This window comes from Salvelinus fontinalis, chromosome 31 (assembly GCF_029448725.1).
Source record: "Salvelinus fontinalis isolate EN_2023a chromosome 31, ASM2944872v1, whole genome shotgun sequence".
Taxonomy (NCBI): Eukaryota; Metazoa; Chordata; class Actinopteri; order Salmoniformes; family Salmonidae; genus Salvelinus; species Salvelinus fontinalis.
Window position 1 is genome coordinate 367,908 of NC_074695.1, and position 19,652 is coordinate 387,559.

At 38.9% G+C, this 19,652-nt stretch overlaps 1 protein-coding gene across 7 annotated transcripts in view; it reads left to right on the forward strand.

Annotated features, from left to right (window-relative positions):
* tfe3a (transcription factor binding to IGHM enhancer 3a) overlaps positions 1-19,652 on the forward strand; it is an 86,108-nt gene that overhangs the window by 20,311 nt on the left and 46,145 nt on the right. For 5 of the 7 annotated variants that reach the window (XM_055891061.1, XM_055891066.1, XM_055891065.1 and 2 more), the window contains exon 2: positions 17,797-17,908. The exons of the other annotated variants lie outside the window; for them this stretch is intronic. The gene's annotated coding sequence lies outside the window, so the exon portion shown is untranslated. The remainder of the gene's footprint in view (positions 1-17,796; positions 17,909-19,652) is intronic. 7 annotated transcript variants of the gene reach the window in all.

Sequence of the window (19,652 nt, forward strand, 5' to 3'; positions counted from 1 at the left end):
TACAGGGGTAATCTACTATAATCTATAATCTACTATCATCTATTATACAGGGGTACTCTACTATCATCTATTATACAGGGGTAATCTACTACCATCTATTATACAGGGGTAATCTACTATAATCTATAATCTACTATCATCTATTATACAGGGGTAATCTACTATAATCTATAATCTACTATCATCTATTATACAGGGGTAATCTACTATCATCTATTATACAGGGGTAATCTACTACCATCTATTATACAGGGGTAATCTACTATCATCTATTATACAGGGGTAATCTACTATCATCTATTATACAGGGGTACTCTACTATCATCTATTATACAGGGGTAATCTACTATAATCTATAATCTACTATCATCTATTATACAGGGGTACTCTACTATCATCTACTATCATCTATTATACAGGGGTAATCTACTATCATCTACTATCATCTATTATACAGGGGTAATCTACTATCATCTATTATACAGGGGTACTCTACTATCATCTATTATACAGGGGTAATCTACTATCATCTATTATACAGGGGTAATCTACTATAATCTACTATAATCTATTATACAGGGGTAATCTACTATCATCTATTATACAGGGGTAATCTACTATAATCTATAATCTACTATCATCTCTTATACAGGGGTACTCTATTATCATCTATTATACAGGGGTAATCTACTATAATCTATAATCTACTATCATCTATTATACAGGGGTACTCTATTATCATCTATTATACAGGGGTAATCTACTATAATCTATAATCTACTATCAACTATTATACAGGGGTAATCTACTATCATCTATTATACAGGGGTAATCTACTATCATATATTATACAGGGGTACCCTACTAACATCTATTATACAGGGGTACTCTACTATCATCTATTATACAGGGGTACCCTACTACCATCTATTATACAGGGGTAATCTACTATAATCTATAATCTACTATCATATATTATACATGGGTACTCTACTATCATATATTATACAGGGGTAATCTACTATCATCTATTATACAGGGGTAATCTACTATAATCTATTATACAGGGGTAATCTACTATAATCTATTATACAGGGGTAATCTACTATCATCTATTATACAGGGGTAATCTACTATAATCTATTATACAGGGGTAATCTACTATCATCTATTATACAGGGGTAATCTACTATCATCTATTATACAGGGGTAATAGACTACCATCTCTTATACAGGGGTACTCTACTATCATCTATTATACAGGGGTAATCTACTATTATCTATTATACAGGGGTAATCTACTATAATCTATAATCTACTATCATATATTATACATGGGTACTCTACTATCATATATTATACAGGGGTAATCTACTCTAGTCTATTATACAGGGGTAATCTACTATCATCTGTTATACAGGGGTAATCTACTATCATCTATAATCTACTATCATCTATTATACAGGGGTAATCTACTATCATCTATTATACAGGGGTAATCTACCATCTATTATACAGGGGTAATCTACTATCATCTATTATACAGGGGTACCCTACTACCATCTATTATACAGGGGTAATCTACTATCATCTATTATACAGGGGTAATCTACTATCATCTATTATACAGGGGTACCCTACTACCATCTATTATACAGGGGTAATCTACTATAATCTATAATCTACTATCATATATTATACATGGGTACTCTACTATCATATATTATACAGGGGTAATCTACTATCATCTATAATCTACTATCATATATTATACTTGGGTACTCTACTATCATATATTATACAGGGGTAATCTACTACCATCTCTTATACAGGGGTAATCTACTATAATCTATAATCTACTATCATCTATTAAACAGGGGTAATCTACTCTCATCTATTATACAGGGGTACTCTACTATCATCTATTATACAGGGGTAATCTACTCTCATCTATTATACAGGGGTAATCTACTCTCATCTATTATACAGGGGTACTCTACTACCATCTATTATACAGGGGTAATCTACTATCATCTATTGTACAGGGGTAATCTACTATCATCTATAATCTACTATCATCTATTATACAGGGGTACTCTACTATCATCTATTATACAGGGGTACTCTACTATCATCTATTATACAGGGGTAATCTACTATCATCTATTATACAGGGGTAATCTACTATCATCTATTATACAGGGGTAATCTACTATCATCTATTATACAGGGGTACCCTACTACCATCTCTTATACAGGGGTAATCTACTATAATCTATAATCTACTATCATCTATTATACAGGGGTACTCTACTATCATCTATTGTACAGGGGTAATCTACTATAATCTATAATCTACTATCATCTATTATACAGGGGTACTCTACTATCATCTATTGTACAGGGGTAATCTACTATAATCTATAATCTACTATCATCTATTATACAGGGGTACTCTATTATCATCTATTATACAGGGGTAATCTACTATAATCTATAATCTACTATCATTTTTATACAGGGGTACTCTACTATCATCTATTATACAGGGGTAATCTACTATCATCTATTATACAGGGGTAATCTACTATAATCTACTATAATCTACTATAATCTATTATACAGGGGTAATCTACTATCATCTATTATACAGGGGTAATCTACTATAATCTACTATCATCTATTATACAGGGGTACTCTATTATCATCTATTATACAGGGGTAATCTACTATAATCTATAATCTACTATCATCTATTATACAGGGGTACTCTATTATCATCTATTATACAGGGGTAATCTACTATAATCTATAATCTACTATCAACTATTATACAGGGGTAATCTACTATCATCTATTATACAGGGGTAATCTACTATCATATATTATACAGGGGTACCCTACTACCATCTATTATACAGGGGTACTCTACTATCATCTATTATACAGTTGTACCCTACTACCATCTATTATACAGGGGTAATCTACTATAATCTATAATCTACTATCATATATTATACATGGGTACTCTACTATCATATATTATACAGGGGTAATCTACTATCATCTATTATACAGGGGTAATCTACTATAATCTATTATACAGGGGTAATCTACTATAATCTATTATACAGGGGTAATCTACTATCATCTATTATACAGGGGTAATCTACTATAATCTATTATACAGGGGTAATCTACTATCATCTATTATACAGGGGTAATCTACTATCATCTATTATACAGGGGTAATCTACTATCATCTATTATACAGGGGTAATATACTACCATCTCTTATACAGGGGTACTCTACTATCATCTATTATACAGGGGTAATCTACTATTATCTATTATACAGGGGTAATCTACTATAATCTATAATCTACTATCATATATTATACATGGGTACTCTACTATCATATATTATACAGGGGTAATCTACTCTAGTCTATTATACAGGGGTAATCTACTATCATCTGTTATACAGGGGTAATCTACTATCATCTATAATCTACTGTCATCTATTATACAGGGGTAATCTACTATAATCTATTATACAGGGGTAATCTACCATCTATTATACAGGGGTAATCTACTATCATCTATTATACAGGGGTACCCTACTACCATCTATTATACAGGGGTAATCTACTATCATCTATTATACAGGGGTAATCTACTATCATCTATTATACAGGGGTACCCTACTACCATCTATTATACAGGGGTAATCTACTATCATCTATTATACAGGGGTAATCTACTATAATCTACTATCATCTATTATACAGGGGTAATCTACTATAATCTACTATCATCTATTATACAGGGGTAATCTACTATAATCTACTATCATCTATTATACAGGGGTAATCTACTATCATCTGGTATACAGGGGTAATCTACTATCATCTATTATACAGGGGTAATCTACTATCATCTATTATACAGGGGTACTCTACTATCATCTATTATACAGGGGCAATCTACTATAATCTATTATACAGGGGTAATCTACTATAATCTACTATCATCTATTATACAGGGGTACTCTACTATCATCTATTATACAGGGGTAATCTACTATCATCTATTATACAGGGGTAATCTACTATCATCTGGTATACAGGGGTAATCTACTATCATCTACTATCATCTATTATACAGGGGTAATCTACTATCATCTATTATACAGGGGTAATCTACTATAATCTACTATCATCTATTATACAGGGGTAATCTACTATCATCTATTATACAGGGGTAATCTACTATCATCTATTATACAGGGGTACTCTACTATCATCTATTATACAGGGGTAATCTACTATAATCTATAATCTACTATCATCTATTATACAGGGGTACTCTACTATCATCTACTATCATCTATTATACAGGGGTAATCTACTATCATCTACTATCATCTATTATACAGGGGTAATCTACTATCATCTATTATACAGGGGTACTCTACTATCATCTATTATACAGGGGTAATCTACTATCATCTATTATACAGGGGTAATCTACTATAATCTACTATAATCTATTATACAGGGGTAATCTACTATCATCTATTATACAGGGGTAATCTACTATAATCTATAATCTACTATCATCTCTTATACAGGGGTACTCTATTATCATCTATTATACAGGGGTAATCTACTATAATCTATAATCTACTATCATCTATTATACAGGGGTACTCTATTATCATCTATTATACAGGGGTAATCTACTATAATCTATAATCTACTATCAACTATTATACAGGGGTAATCTACTATCATCTATTATACAGGGGTAATCTACTATCATATATTATACAGGGGTACCCTACTAACATCTATTATACAGGGGTACTCTACTATCATCTATTATACAGGGGTACCCTACTACCATCTATTATACAGGGGTAATCTACTATAATCTATAATCTACTATCATATATTATACATGGGTACTCTACTATCATATATTATACAGGGGTAATCTACTATCATCTATTATACAGGGGTAATCTACTATAATCTATTATACAGGGGTAATCTACTATAATCTATTATACAGGGGTAATCTACTATCATCTATTATACAGGGGTAATCTACTATAATCTATTATACAGGGGTAATCTACTATCATCTATTATACAGGGGTAATCTACTATCATCTATTATACAGGGGTAATAGACTACCATCTCTTATACAGGGGTACTCTACTATCATCTATTATACAGGGGTAATCTACTATTATCTATTATACAGGGGTAATCTACTATAATCTATAATCTACTATCATATATTATACATGGGTACTCTACTATCATATATTATACAGGGGTAATCTACTCTAGTCTATTATACAGGGGTAATCTACTATCATCTGTTATACAGGGGTAATCTACTATCATCTATAATCTACTATCATCTATTATACAGGGGTAATCTACTATCATCTATTATACAGGGGTAATCTACCATCTATTATACAGGGGTAATCTACTATCATCTATTATACAGGGGTACCCTACTACCATCTATTATACAGGGGTAATCTACTATCATCTATTATACAGGGGTAATCTACTATCATCTATTATACAGGGGTACCCTACTACCATCTATTATACAGGGGTAATCTACTATAATCTATAATCTACTATCATATATTATACATGGGTACTCTACTATCATATATTATACAGGGGTAATCTACTATCATCTATAATCTACTATCATATATTATACATGGGTACTCTACTATCATATATTATACAGGGGTAATCTACTACCATCTCTTATACAGGGGTAATCTACTATAATCTATAATCTACTATCATCTATTAAACAGGGGTAATCTACTCTCATCTATTATACAGGGGTACTCTACTATCATCTATTATACAGGGGTAATCTACTCTCATCTATTATACAGGGGTAATCTACTCTCATCTATTATACAGGGGTACTCTACTACCATCTATTATACAGGGGTAATCTACTATCATCTATTGTACAGGGGTAATCTACTATCATCTATAATCTACTATCATCTATTATACAGGGGTACTCTACTATCATCTATTATACAGGGGTACTCTACTATCATCTATTATACAGGGGTAATCTACTATCATCTATTATACAGGGGTAATCTACTATCATCTATTATACAGGGGTAATCTACTATCATCTATTATACAGGGGTACCCTACTACCATCTCTTATACAGGGGTAATCTACTATAATCTATAATCTACTATCATCTATTATACAGGGGTACTCTACTATCATCTATTGTACAGGGGTAATCTACTATAATCTATAATCTACTATCATCTATTATACAGGGGTACTCTACTATCATCTATTGTACAGGGGTAATCTACTATAATCTATAATCTACTATCATCTATTATACAGGGGTACTCTATTATCATCTATTATACAGGGGTAATCTACTATAATCTATAATCTACTATCATTTTTATACAGGGGTACTCTACTATCATCTATTATACAGGGGTAATCTACTATCATCTATTATACAGGGGTAATCTACTATAATCTACTATAATCTACTATAATCTATTATACAGGGGTAATCTACTATCATCTATTATACAGGGGTAATCTACTATAATCTACTATCATCTATTATACAGGGGTACTCTATTATCATCTATTATACAGGGGTAATCTACTATAATCTATAATCTACTATCATCTATTATACAGGGGTACTCTATTATCATCTATTATACAGGGGTAATCTACTATAATCTATAATCTACTATCAACTATTATACAGGGGTAATCTACTATCATCTATTATACAGGGGTAATCTACTATCATATATTATACAGGGGTACCCTACTACCATCTATTATACAGGGGTACTCTACTATCATCTATTATACAGTTGTACCCTACTACCATCTATTATACAGGGGTAATCTACTATAATCTATAATCTACTATCATATATTATACATGGGTACTCTACTATCATATATTATACAGGGGTAATCTACTATCATCTATTATACAGGGGTAATCTACTATAATCTATTATACAGGGGTAATCTACTATAATCTATTATACAGGGGTAATCTACTATCATCTATTATACAGGGGTAATCTACTATAATCTATTATACAGGGGTAATCTACTATCATCTATTATACAGGGGTAATCTACTATCATCTATTATACAGGGGTAATCTACTATCATCTATTATACAGGGGTAATATACTACCATCTCTTATACAGGGGTACTCTACTATCATCTATTATACAGGGGTAATCTACTATTATCTATTATACAGGGGTAATCTACTATAATCTATAATCTACTATCATATATTATACATGGGTACTCTACTATCATATATTATACAGGGGTAATCTACTCTAGTCTATTATACAGGGGTAATCTACTATCATCTGTTATACAGGGGTAATCTACTATCATCTATAATCTACTGTCATCTATTATACAGGGGTAATCTACTATAATCTATTATACAGGGGTAATCTACCATCTATTATACAGGGGTAATCTACTATCATCTATTATACAGGGGTACCCTACTACCATCTATTATACAGGGGTAATCTACTATCATCTATTATACAGGGGTAATCTACTATCATCTATTATACAGGGGTACCCTACTACCATCTATTATACAGGGGTAATCTACTATAATCTATAATCTACTATCATATATTATACATGGGTACTCTACTATCATATATTATACAGGGGTAATCTACTATCATCTATAATCTACTATCATATATTATACATCGGTACTCTACTATCATATATTATACAGGGGTAATCTACTACCATCTCTTATACAGGGGTAATCTACTATAATCTATAATCTACTATCATCTATTATACAGGGGTAATCTACTCTCATCTATTATACAGGGGTACTCTACTATCATCTATTATACAGGGGTAATCTACTCTCATCTATTATACAGGGGTAATCTACTCTCATCTATTATACAGGGGTACTCTACTACCATCTATTATACAGGGGTAATCTACTATCATCTATTGTACAGGGGTAATCTACTATCATCTATAATCTACTATCATCTATTATACAGGGGTACTCTACTATCATCTATTATACAGGGGTACTCTACTATCATCTATTATACAGGGGTAATCTACTATCATCTATTATACAGGGGTAATCTACTATCATCTATTATACAGGGGTAATCTACTATCATCTATTATACAGGGGTACCCTATTACCACCTCTTATACAGGGGTAATCTACTATAATCTATAATCTACTATCATCTATTATACAGGGGTACTCTACTATCATCTATTGTACAGGGGTAATCTACTATAATCTATAATCTACTATCATCTATTATACAGGGGTACTCTACTATCATCTATTGTACATGGGTAATCTACTATAATCTATAATCTACTATCATCTATTATACAGGGGTACTCTATTATCATCTATTATACAGGGGTAATCTACTATAATCTATAATCTACTATCATCTATTATACAGGGGTACTCTATTATCATCTATTATACAGGGGTAATCTACTATAATCTATAATCTACTATCATCTATTATACAGGGGTACTCTACTATCATCTATTATACAGGGGTAATCTACTATAATCTATAATCTACTATCATCTATTATACAGGGGTACTCTATTATCATCTATTATACAGGGGTAATCTACTATAATCTATAATCTACTATCATCTATTATACAGGGGTACTCTATTATCATCTATTATACAGGGGTAATCTACTATAATCTATACTCTACTATCATCTATTATACAGGGGTAATCTACTATCATCTATTATACAGGGGTAATCTACTATCATCTATTATACAGGGGTAATCTACTACCATCTATTATACAGGGGTAATCTACTATCATCTATTATACAGGGGTAATCTACTATTATCTATTATACAGGGGTAATCTACTATCATCTATAATCTACTATCATCTATTATACAGGGGTACTCTACTATCATCTATTATACAGGGGTAATATACTATAATCTACTATCATCTATTATACAGGGGTACTCTATTATCATCTATTATACAGGGGTAATCTACTATAATCTATAATCTACTATCATCTATTATACAGGGGTACTCTATTATCATCTATTATACAGGGGTAATCTACTATAATCTATAATCTACTATCATCTATTATACAGGGGTATTATACTATCATCTATTATACAGGGGTAATCTACTATAATCTATAATCTACTATCATCTATTATACAGGGGTACTCTACTATCATCTATTATACAGGGGTATTCTACTATAATCTATTATACAGGGGTAATCTACTATCATCTATTATACAGGGGTAATCTACTATAATCTATAATCTACTTTCATCTATTATACAGGGGTGGATGGGTGGAGGCCCCTGGGGGGTGGAGGCCCCTGGGCATGTAATCTGACCATGGTAACTGAACTGTAGAAAGCTGGTGAACCTAATTTACCTATCTAGCTAATATGTCCAGTTGTTAATCAACTGGACATTCCTGACTGGTTATAAATAGCTCTCTAAGGTCTGTCAGTGAATGACATAAGAGGGAAAATGGCCGTTCGATACCAAATTAATTGCACCTTGTACAGCCATTCTACTATTACAACTCTTGACACAAATAAGTTGAAATCTGAGCTGAGTTTAGGGATGGGTGATTTACCATATTTTATGATATACCGGTATTGATGCAGGGACCGGTTTGGGGTTTTACTTTACCTTCTATAGCGCTTTCTCTCGGTGCCACTTTCCACACAGACCTAACCACTCCACCTGTCAATCAAGGAGCTCATTAGATGTTCCTCAACCAGGAGACACTTGCGTTCAGTCTGCATGGTCAATGCAGCACATGCAACAATGCTGTTTTCACTTTGCTTCTTAATATAAATCCACTAGCGTTCTATAATGACACTATTAGTTTGTGTTTCATACATTAGCAAACAGCTAGTTTGCCTTTTGTAACGTCCTGACCAGAGTTCATATGTGTTTTGCTTGTTTAGTGTTGGTCAGGACGTGAGCTGGGTGGGAATTCTATGTTGTGTGTCTAGTTTGTCTGTTTCTATGTTGGGTTAAATGTGTTGCCTGATATGGTTCTCAATTAGAGGCAGGTGTTTGACGTTTCCTCTGATTGAGAACCATATTAAGGTAGGCTGTTCTCACTGTTTGTTTGTGGGTGATTGTTCCTGTGTCAGTGCTACACGGGACTGTGACGGTTAGTGTGTTTTGTCAGTTTGTATAGTGTCTTGTTTTTGTTTGATTAAATTCATTATGTCTAATTACCACGCTGCACATTGGTCCTCTGATCCTTCTCGCCTCTCCTCGTCCGAGGAGGAGGAAGAGCTAGACTGCCGTTACACCTTTTCTTAGCAAGTTGCCCTAAATCTTGTGAGATGCTAATTGTTAGCCGCTAATGCTAATCGCTAGCTAATAAATGTACTAAGAGCAAACGTAGCTAGCTAATACAGCCTGATAATACCAGTGAAGGTGTAGACCTAAATCAGCATGTTGTTTGTGCAACAGAATCTTCTAAATCAAACAGTAATATGCAAAGGAAGAATATGTTAGCTACATGAAGTAGCTAAGAGAAAACATGCAATGTAGCCAAAGCTTATAGGGTCCCCTAGGAAACACTTATCAACACTTTAGTTCCTACCCTGTCACAATAACTCCTCCCTGGCATTTTAGTTCGTTGTCATCTCAAACAACACTGTATTCAAAGTGCCCACTATTATATTCTAACTATAGAATTTGAATAGTCATTCTATTTCCATGATTCCAAAAGTTTTGCTCTACTTGGCAAGTCAAATCGCAATTGCAACAATTTGCAATTTGCGCATATCGTGCAGCCCTATGTGGCAGTGTGGAAATTCTCTCAATTGAGCAGTGGTGTAAAGTACCTAAGTAAAAATACTTTCAAGTACTACTTAAGTAAAAAATACTTTCAAGTACTAAAGTTGTTTTTTTGGGGTGTCTGTACTTTACTTTCCTATTTTTATTTTTGACTACTTTTACTTCACTACATTCCTAAATAAAATCATGTACTTTTTACTCCATGAATTTTCCCTGACACCCAAAAATACTTTTTACATTTTGAATGCTTAGCAGGGCAGGAAAAGGGTCCAATTCACACACTTGTCAAGAGAACATCCCTGGTCATCACTACTGCCTCTGATCTGGAGGACTCACTAAACAGAGAACATCCCTGGTCATCCCTACTGCCTCTGATCTGGAGGACTCACTTAACAGAGAACATCCCTGGTCATCCCTACTGCCTCTGATCTAGAGGACTCACTAAACAGAGAACATCCCTGGTCATCCCTACTGCCTCTGATCTGGAGGACTCACTAAACAGAGAACATCCCTGGTCATCCCTACTGTCTCTGATCTGGAGGACTCACTAAACTGAGAACATCCCTGGTCATCCCTACTGCCTCTGATCTGGAGGACTCACTAAACAGAGAACATCCCTGGTCATCCCTACTGCCTCTGATCTGGAGGACTCACTAAACAGAGAACATCCCTGGTCATCCCTACTGCCTCTGATCTGGAGGACTCACTAAACAGAGAACACCCCTGGTCATCTACTGCCTCTGATCTGGAGGACTCATTAAACAGAGAACATCCCTGGTCATCCCTACTGCCTCTGATCTGGAGGACTCACTAAACAGAGAACACCCCTGGTCATCTACTGCCTCTGATCTGGAGGACTCACTAAACACAAATGCTTTGTTTGTAAATGATGTCTGAGTGTTGGGGTGTTCCCCTGGCTATCTGTAATGATGTCTGAGTGTTGGAGTGTTCCCCTGGCTATCTGTAATGATGTCTGAGTGTTGGAGTGTTCCCCTGGCTATCTGTAAATGATGTCTGAGTGTTGGAGTGTTCCCCTGGCTATCTGTTAATGATGTCTGAGTGTTGGAGTGTTCCCCTGGCTATCTGTAATGATGTCTGAGTGTTGGAGTGTTCCCCTGGCTATCTGTTAATGATGTCTGAGTGTTGGAGTGTTCCCCTGGCTATCTGTAATGATGTCTGAGTGTTGGAGTGTTCCCCTGGCTATCTGTAAATGATGTCTGAGTGTTGGAGTGTTCCCCTGGCTATCTGTAAATGATGTCTGAGTGTTGGAGTGTGTCCCTGGCTATCTGTAAATTAAACAAAACAAGAAAATGCTGGCATCTGGCTTGCTTAATATAAGGAATTTGAAATGATTTATACTTTTACTTTTGATACTTAAGTATATTTAAAACCAAATACTTTTAGACTTTTACTCAAGTCGTATTTTGCTGGGTGACTTTCACTTTTACTTGAGTAATTTTCTATTATCATATCTTTACTTTTACTCAAGTATGACAATTGGGTACTATTTCCACCACTGCAATTGAGTGCAGGAAATGCAGAAATTATAAAAGTGCTGAAATTTGTTTTGGTTGAAGTTGAATTGAACAGTATAAACCAATCAGAATGGAGAAAGACACATTGAAATCACTTAGAATGTATGTGTTACCACCCCTAGGATCACTCACTACTCATAAAGCAAATGTACAACTTTTAATATAAAAAAAAAAAAATACCGTCATACCGTCCAATTTTTTTTTTAAATACCGTGATATAATATTTAGGCCATATCGCCCAGCCCAAGCTGAGTTCCTAAAAAATATATACACTACCATTCAAAGGTTTGGGGTCACGTAGATATTTGTGTTCCAATGGCACGTTGTGTTAGCTAATGACCAACATCCCTCTGTGAGGCACATGGATCCCCCGCCAGCAGTTTAGAACAGGTTCAAGCCTGGGCCTGGTCCTTGTTGATGGGAACATCCTGGGCCTAGTCCTTGTTGATGGGAACATCCTGGGCCTAGTCCTTGTTGTCAGTTGATGGGAACATCCTGGGCCTAGTCATTGTTGATGGGAACATCCTGGGCCTAGTCATTGTTGATGGGAACATCCTGGGCCTAGTCCTTGTTGATGGGAACATCCTGGGCCTAGTCATTGTTGATGGGAACATCCTGGGCCTAGTCCTTGTTGATGGGAACATCCTGGGCCTAGTCCTTGTTGATGGGAACATACTGGGCCTAGTCCTTGTTGATGGGAACATCCTGGGCCTAGTCCTTGTTGATGGGAACATCCTGGGCCTAGTCCTTGTTGATGGGAACATCCTGGGCCTAGTCCTTGTTGATGGGAACATCCTGGGCCTAGTCCTTGTTGATGGGAACATCCTGGGCCTAGTCCTTGTTGATGGGAACATCCTAGGCCTAGTAGTTGTTGATGGGAACATCCTGGGCCTAGTCCTTGTTGATGGGAACATACTGGGCCTAGTCCTTGTTGATGGGAACATACTGGGCCTAGTCCTTGTTGATGGGAACATCCTGGGCCTAGTCCTTGTTGATGGGAACATCCTGGGCCTAGTCCTTGTTGATGGGAACATCCTGGGCTTAGTCCTTGTTGATGGGAACATCCTGGGCCTAGTCCTTGTTGATGGGAACATCCTGGGCCTAGTCCTTGTTGATGGGAACATCCTGGGCCTAGTCATTGTTGATGGGAACATCCTGGGCCTAGTCCTTGTTGATGGGAACATCCTGGGCCTAGTCCTTGTTGATGGGAACATACTGGGCCTAGTCCTTGTTGATGGGAACATCCTGGGCCTAGTCCTTGTTGATGGGAACATCCTGGGCCTAGTCCTTGTTGATGGGAACATCCTGGGCCTAGTCCTTGTTGATGGGAACATCTTGGGCCTAGTCCTTGTTGATGGGAACATCCTGGGCCTAGTCCTTGTTGATGGGAACATCCTGGGCCTAATCCTTGTTGATGGGAACATCCTGGGCCTAATCCTTGTTGATGGGAACATCCTGGGCCTAGTCCTTGTTGATGGGAACATCCTGGGCCTAGTCCTTGTTGATGGGAACATCTTGGGCCTAGTCCTTGTTGATGGGAACATCCTGGGCCTAGTAGTTGTTGATGGGAACATCCTGGGCCTAGTCCTTGTTGATGGGAACATCCTGGGCCTAGTCCTTGTTGATGGGAACATCCTGGGCCTAGTCCTTGTTGATGGGAACATCCTGGGCCTAGTCCTTGTTGATGAGAACATCCTGGGCCTAGTCCTTGTTGATGGGAACATCCTGGGCCTAGTCCTTGTTGATGGGAACATCCTGGGCCTAGTCCTTGTTGATGGGAACATCCTGGGCCTAGTCCTTGTTGTCAATTGATGGGAACATCCTGGGCCTAGACCTTGTTGATGGGAACATCCTGGACCTAGTCCTTGTTGATGGGAACATCCTGGGCCTAGTCCTTGTTGATGGGAACATCCTGGGCCTAATCCTTGTTGATGGGAACATCCTGGGCCTAGTCCTTGTTGTCAGTTGACGGGAACATCCTGGGCCTAGTCCTTGTTGATGGGAACATCCTGGACCTAGTCCTTGTTGATGGGAACATCCTGGGCCTAGTCCTTGTTGATGGGAACATCCTGGGCCTAGTCCTTGTTGATGGGAACATCCTGGGCCTAGTCCTTGTTGATGGGAACATCCTGGGCCTAGTCCTTGTCGATGGGAACATCCTGGGCCTAGTCCTTGTTTTCAGTTAATGGAAACATTCTAGAATGTAATGAGCAATGATGTGGAAGTAACATGACCAGACATTTAACTAGCTACCACCCACCTATCAGTTAGGGTGTGGTGTGTTTGGCTATTGTCGTTGTTGTTCTTTAGATTCTAATATTATACAACCAGGTAAGTTAACTGAGAACACATACTCTTTTAAGGCCATGACCTGAGGAAGAGTTGCAAGTGAGAGGTGATTTACCTAAAACATAGCATTTACATTTGCATTTACATTTAAGTCATTTAGCAGACGCTCTTATCCAGAGCGACTTACAAATTGGTGCATTCACCTTATGACATCCAGTGGAACAGCCACTTTACAATAGTGCATCTAAATCTTTTAAGGGTGGGGGGGGGGGTCAGAAGGATTACTTTATCCTATCCTAGGTATTCCTTAAAGAGGTGGGGTTTCAGGTGTCTCCGGAAGGTGGTGATTGACTCCGCTGTCCTGGCGTCGTGAGGGAGTTTGTTCCACCATTGGGGTGCCAGAGCAGCGAACAGTTTTGACTGGGCTGAGCGGGAACTGTACTTCCTCAGTGGTAGGGAGGCGAGCAGGCCAGAGGTGGATGAACGCAGTGCCCTTGTTTGGGTGTAGGGCCTGATCAGAGCCTGAAGGTACTGAGGTGCCGTTCCCCTCACAGCTCCGTAGGCAAGCACCATGGTCTTGTAGCGGATGCGAGCTTCAACTGGAAGCCAGTGGAGAGAGCGGAGGAGCGGGGTGACGTGGGAGAACTTGGGAAGGTTGAACACCAGACGGGCTGCGGCGTTCTGGATGAGTTGTAGGGGTTTAATGGCACAGGCAGGGAGCCCAGCCAACAGCGAGTTGCAGTAATCCAGACGGGAGATGACAAGTGCCTGGATTAGGACCTGCGCCGCTTCCTGTGTGAGGCAGGGTCGTACTCTGCGGATGTTGTAGAGCATGAACCTACAGGAACGGGCCACCGCCTTGATGTTAGTTGAGAACGACACGGTGTTGTCCAGGATCACGCCAAGGTTCTTAGCGCTCTGGGAGGAGGACACAATGGAGTTGTCAACCGTGATGGCGAGATCATGGAACGGGCAGTCCTTCCCCGGGAGGAAGAGCAGCTCCGTCTTGCCGAGGTTCAGCTTGAGGTGGTGATCCGTCATCCACACTGATATGTCTGCCAGACATGCAGAGATGCGATTCGCCACCTGGTCATCACTCGCAGTCTGTGTATTCCTATGTATCTGGATGATAATATAGTAATACTACCTAGCACCCATTTTTAGTATGTTATGTGATCCCTGCAAGAATTGAACCCTCAATCTTGGCGATGCTAGCGATGCTAGCGATACACTAGCGCCGACAGAATGGTTGTCTCGCTTCGAGTCCTTAGGAAACTATGCAGTATTTTTTATTTGATGTATTATTTCTTACAGAAGAGGCAGACGGAGCGGCCTCCTGGTCAGGCTCCTTAGACATCGCCCACCACTCCCAAGTATACTACTCGCCAATGTCCAGTCTCTTGACAACAAGGTAGATGAAATTAGAGCAAGGGTAGCCTTCCAGAGAGACATCAGAAATTGTAACATTCTCTGCTTCACGGAAACATGGCTCTCTCGGGATATGTTGTTGGAGTCGGTTCAGCCACCGGGCTTCTGCGTCGTGCCGACAGAGATAAACACCTCTCTGGGAAGAAGAAGAAGGGCGGGGGTGTATGCTCCATGATTAACGGCTCGTTGTTGTCATAACAACATACAGGAACTCAAGTCCTGCTGCTCACCCAACATAGAATTCCTTACAATCAAATGCCGGCCATATTACCTCCCAAGAGAATTCTCATCAGTTGTCGTCACAGCTGTGTGCATTCCCCCTCAAGCAGACACCAAGACGGCCCTCAAGGAACTTCACTGGACTCTATGTAAACTGGAAACCATATATCCTGAGGCTGCATTTATTGTAGCTGGGGATTTTAACAAGGCTAATTTGAAAACAAGGCTACCTAAATTCTATCAGCATATTGATTGCAGCACTCGCGCGGGCAATACACTTGATCACTGCTACTCTAACTTCAGGCGATGCATACAAGGCCCTCCCTCGCCCTCCCTTCGGCCAATCCGACCACTACTCCATCTTGCTCCTACCGTCTTATAGGCAGAAACTCAAACGGGATGTACCCGTGACTAGAACCATTCAACGCTGGTCCGACCAATCGGAATCCACGCTTCAAGATTGTTTTGATCACGAGGACCGACAAATGTTCCCGAGCAGCCTCAGAGAATTTCATCGATCTATACGCTGACTCTGTGAGGGAGTTTATCAGGAAGTGTATAGGAGATGTTGTACCCACTGTGACTATTCAAACCTACCCCTAACCAGAAACCGTCGATGGATGGCGGCATTTGTGCAAAACTGAACTAACTCAGAGAGGCTGCTGTGCCTACATAGAGACTCATATCACTGGCCACTTTAAACAATGGATCACTCGTCACTTTAAACAATGGCACTTTAATAATGTTAACATATCTTACATTACTCATCTAATATGTATATACTCAACCTTATACCATCTATTGCACCATGCCGGTCATCCATATATTTATATGTAGATATTGTTATTCCTCCCTTTAGATTTGTGTGTATTTGGTAGTTGTTGGGGAATTGTTAGATTACTTGTTAAATATTACTGCACTGTTTGGAACTAGAAGCACAAGCATTTTGATACACTCGCATTAACATCTGCTAACCATGTGTATGTGAACAATAAGATTTTATTTTATTTGACTCTTACCAACTGAGCCACACGGGACCTCTGTATGTCTCTGTGTTTTAATGTATATTCCTGACCTGTAGTTGTATGTTCCTGACCTGTAGTTGTATCTTCCTGACCTGTAGTTGTATGTTACTGACCTGTAGTTGTATATTACTGACCTGTAGGTGTTTGATACTGACCTGTAGTTGTATGTTACTGACCTGTAGTTGTATGTTACCGACCTGTAGTTGTATGTTACTGTCCTGTAGTTGTATGTTACTGACCTGTAGTTGTATGTTCCTGACCTGTAGTTGTATGTTCCTGACCTGTAGTTGTATATTACTGACCTGTAGTTGTATGTATGTTACTGACCTGTAGTTGTATGTGTTTCCAGTGTGGAGCCTCTCCTACCTGAGTCTGGGATAGAGGCAGACATAGAGGTCGAGAGCATCCTCTCTTCAGACTGATACCTTCTACCAGCTGTAAAGCCAGCCCATCACTCTGAGGTGAACACACACACACACACACACACACACACACACACACACACACACACACACACACACACACACACACACACACACACACTGTTCTAGGTGAGACCAGACACCACATTCATCTCTGTCCTTCCTCTCATTGCTTTCCCCTCTGTCCATTTTGTAGTACTGTTTAACATAGCGTGTCTGTGCATGCCTTGCTGGGCGAGTGGCTGAACCCCCCCTCTCTCTCTCTGTCTGTCTGTCTGTCTCTCACTGTCTCTCCCCTCTCTCTCTCTGTCTGTCATGCTGTCTGTCTCTCACTGTCTCTCCCTCTCTCTGGCTGTCTCTCTCACTCCCCCTCTTTCTATCTGTCTGTCTCTCGCTGTATGTCTCTCACTGTCTCCCCCCCCCTCTCTCTCTCTCTCTCTCTGTCTGTCTGTCTCTCGCTGTCTGTCACGCTGTCTGTCTCTCACTGTCTCTCCCTCTCTCTGTCTGTCTGTCTGTCTCTCGCTGTCTGTCTCTCACTCCCCCTCTCTCTATTTGTCTGTCTCTCGCTGTATGTCTCTCACTGTCTCCCCCCTCTCTCTCTCTCACTCTCTGTTTGTCTGTCTCTCGCTGGCTGTCTCTCACTCCCCCCCTCTCTCTATCTGTCTGTCTCTCACTCTCTCCCCTCTCCCCCCCTCTCTCTCTCTCTCTCTCTGTCTGTCTGTCTGTCTGTCTGTCTGTCTGTCTGTCTGTCTCTCGCTGTCTGTCTGTCTGTCTGTCTGTCTGTCTGTCTCTTGCTGTCTGTCTCTCTCTCTTTCTCTCTGTGTTTGTGTACATGTATGTGTGCGAAGCTGGGCATCAGGTTACTGCTGTGATTCCTGTCAGTCAGTACCCTGGGAGTTTCCAGACTGTACTCACCAGTGACTCAGCATGAATGTGTGTATAGTATTAGTATCACGAACAGTATATAACCAAAATATGAGATATCTTCACTTCCACTGTGGAGAGGTTGTGTTCGTTTGTTGAAGGTTACAGTAGTAACTTACTTTCACAACTTTAGATAGTAATATTGATCTTAGACTCACACAAAACCTTAGATAGTCATGTTAGTTCAAGCGTGATCATGTTGTGGGAAATTCTGACTGGGAAAGCCCTCCCCGGTGTGGAGGTAGGGTGTTGGGTAACGTGAATGTGTAATTCTGATCCCCTTTGTCTCCTCTATCCAGGGGCTTCCCAGTGAGTGACTGGGCAGTATTTGGTTCCGCCCTTAGGAACATGATGTTTACAGCGGGGGGGGGGGGGTTAGGATGTAGGGCAACATATCCCCTTGTTGTTGGGTTGAGATTAGAGCCGTCCCAGTGCTTACACACTCACACAACCTTACATAGTAAATGTTTCTGCAAGGCCAAATTCTTGTGGGAATTTCTGGCTGTTTAGTGAAGGAATGGGCAACCCCCTTTTGTAGTATTCAGACCCCTTGACTTTTTCCACATTTTGTTATGTTACAGCCTTATACTAAAATGGATTAAATTATTTTATTTCATCATCAATCTACACACAAAACCCCATAATGACATCACAATACCCCATAATGGCATCACAATTTTATTTATTTTACCGTTATTTTACCAGGTAAGTTGACTGAGAACATTAACTCATTTGCAGCAACGACCTGGGGAATAGTTACAGGGAAGAGGAGGGGGATGAATGAGCCAATTGTAAACTGGGGATTATTAGGTGACCATGATGGTTTGAGGGCCAGATTGGGGATTTAGCCAGGACACCG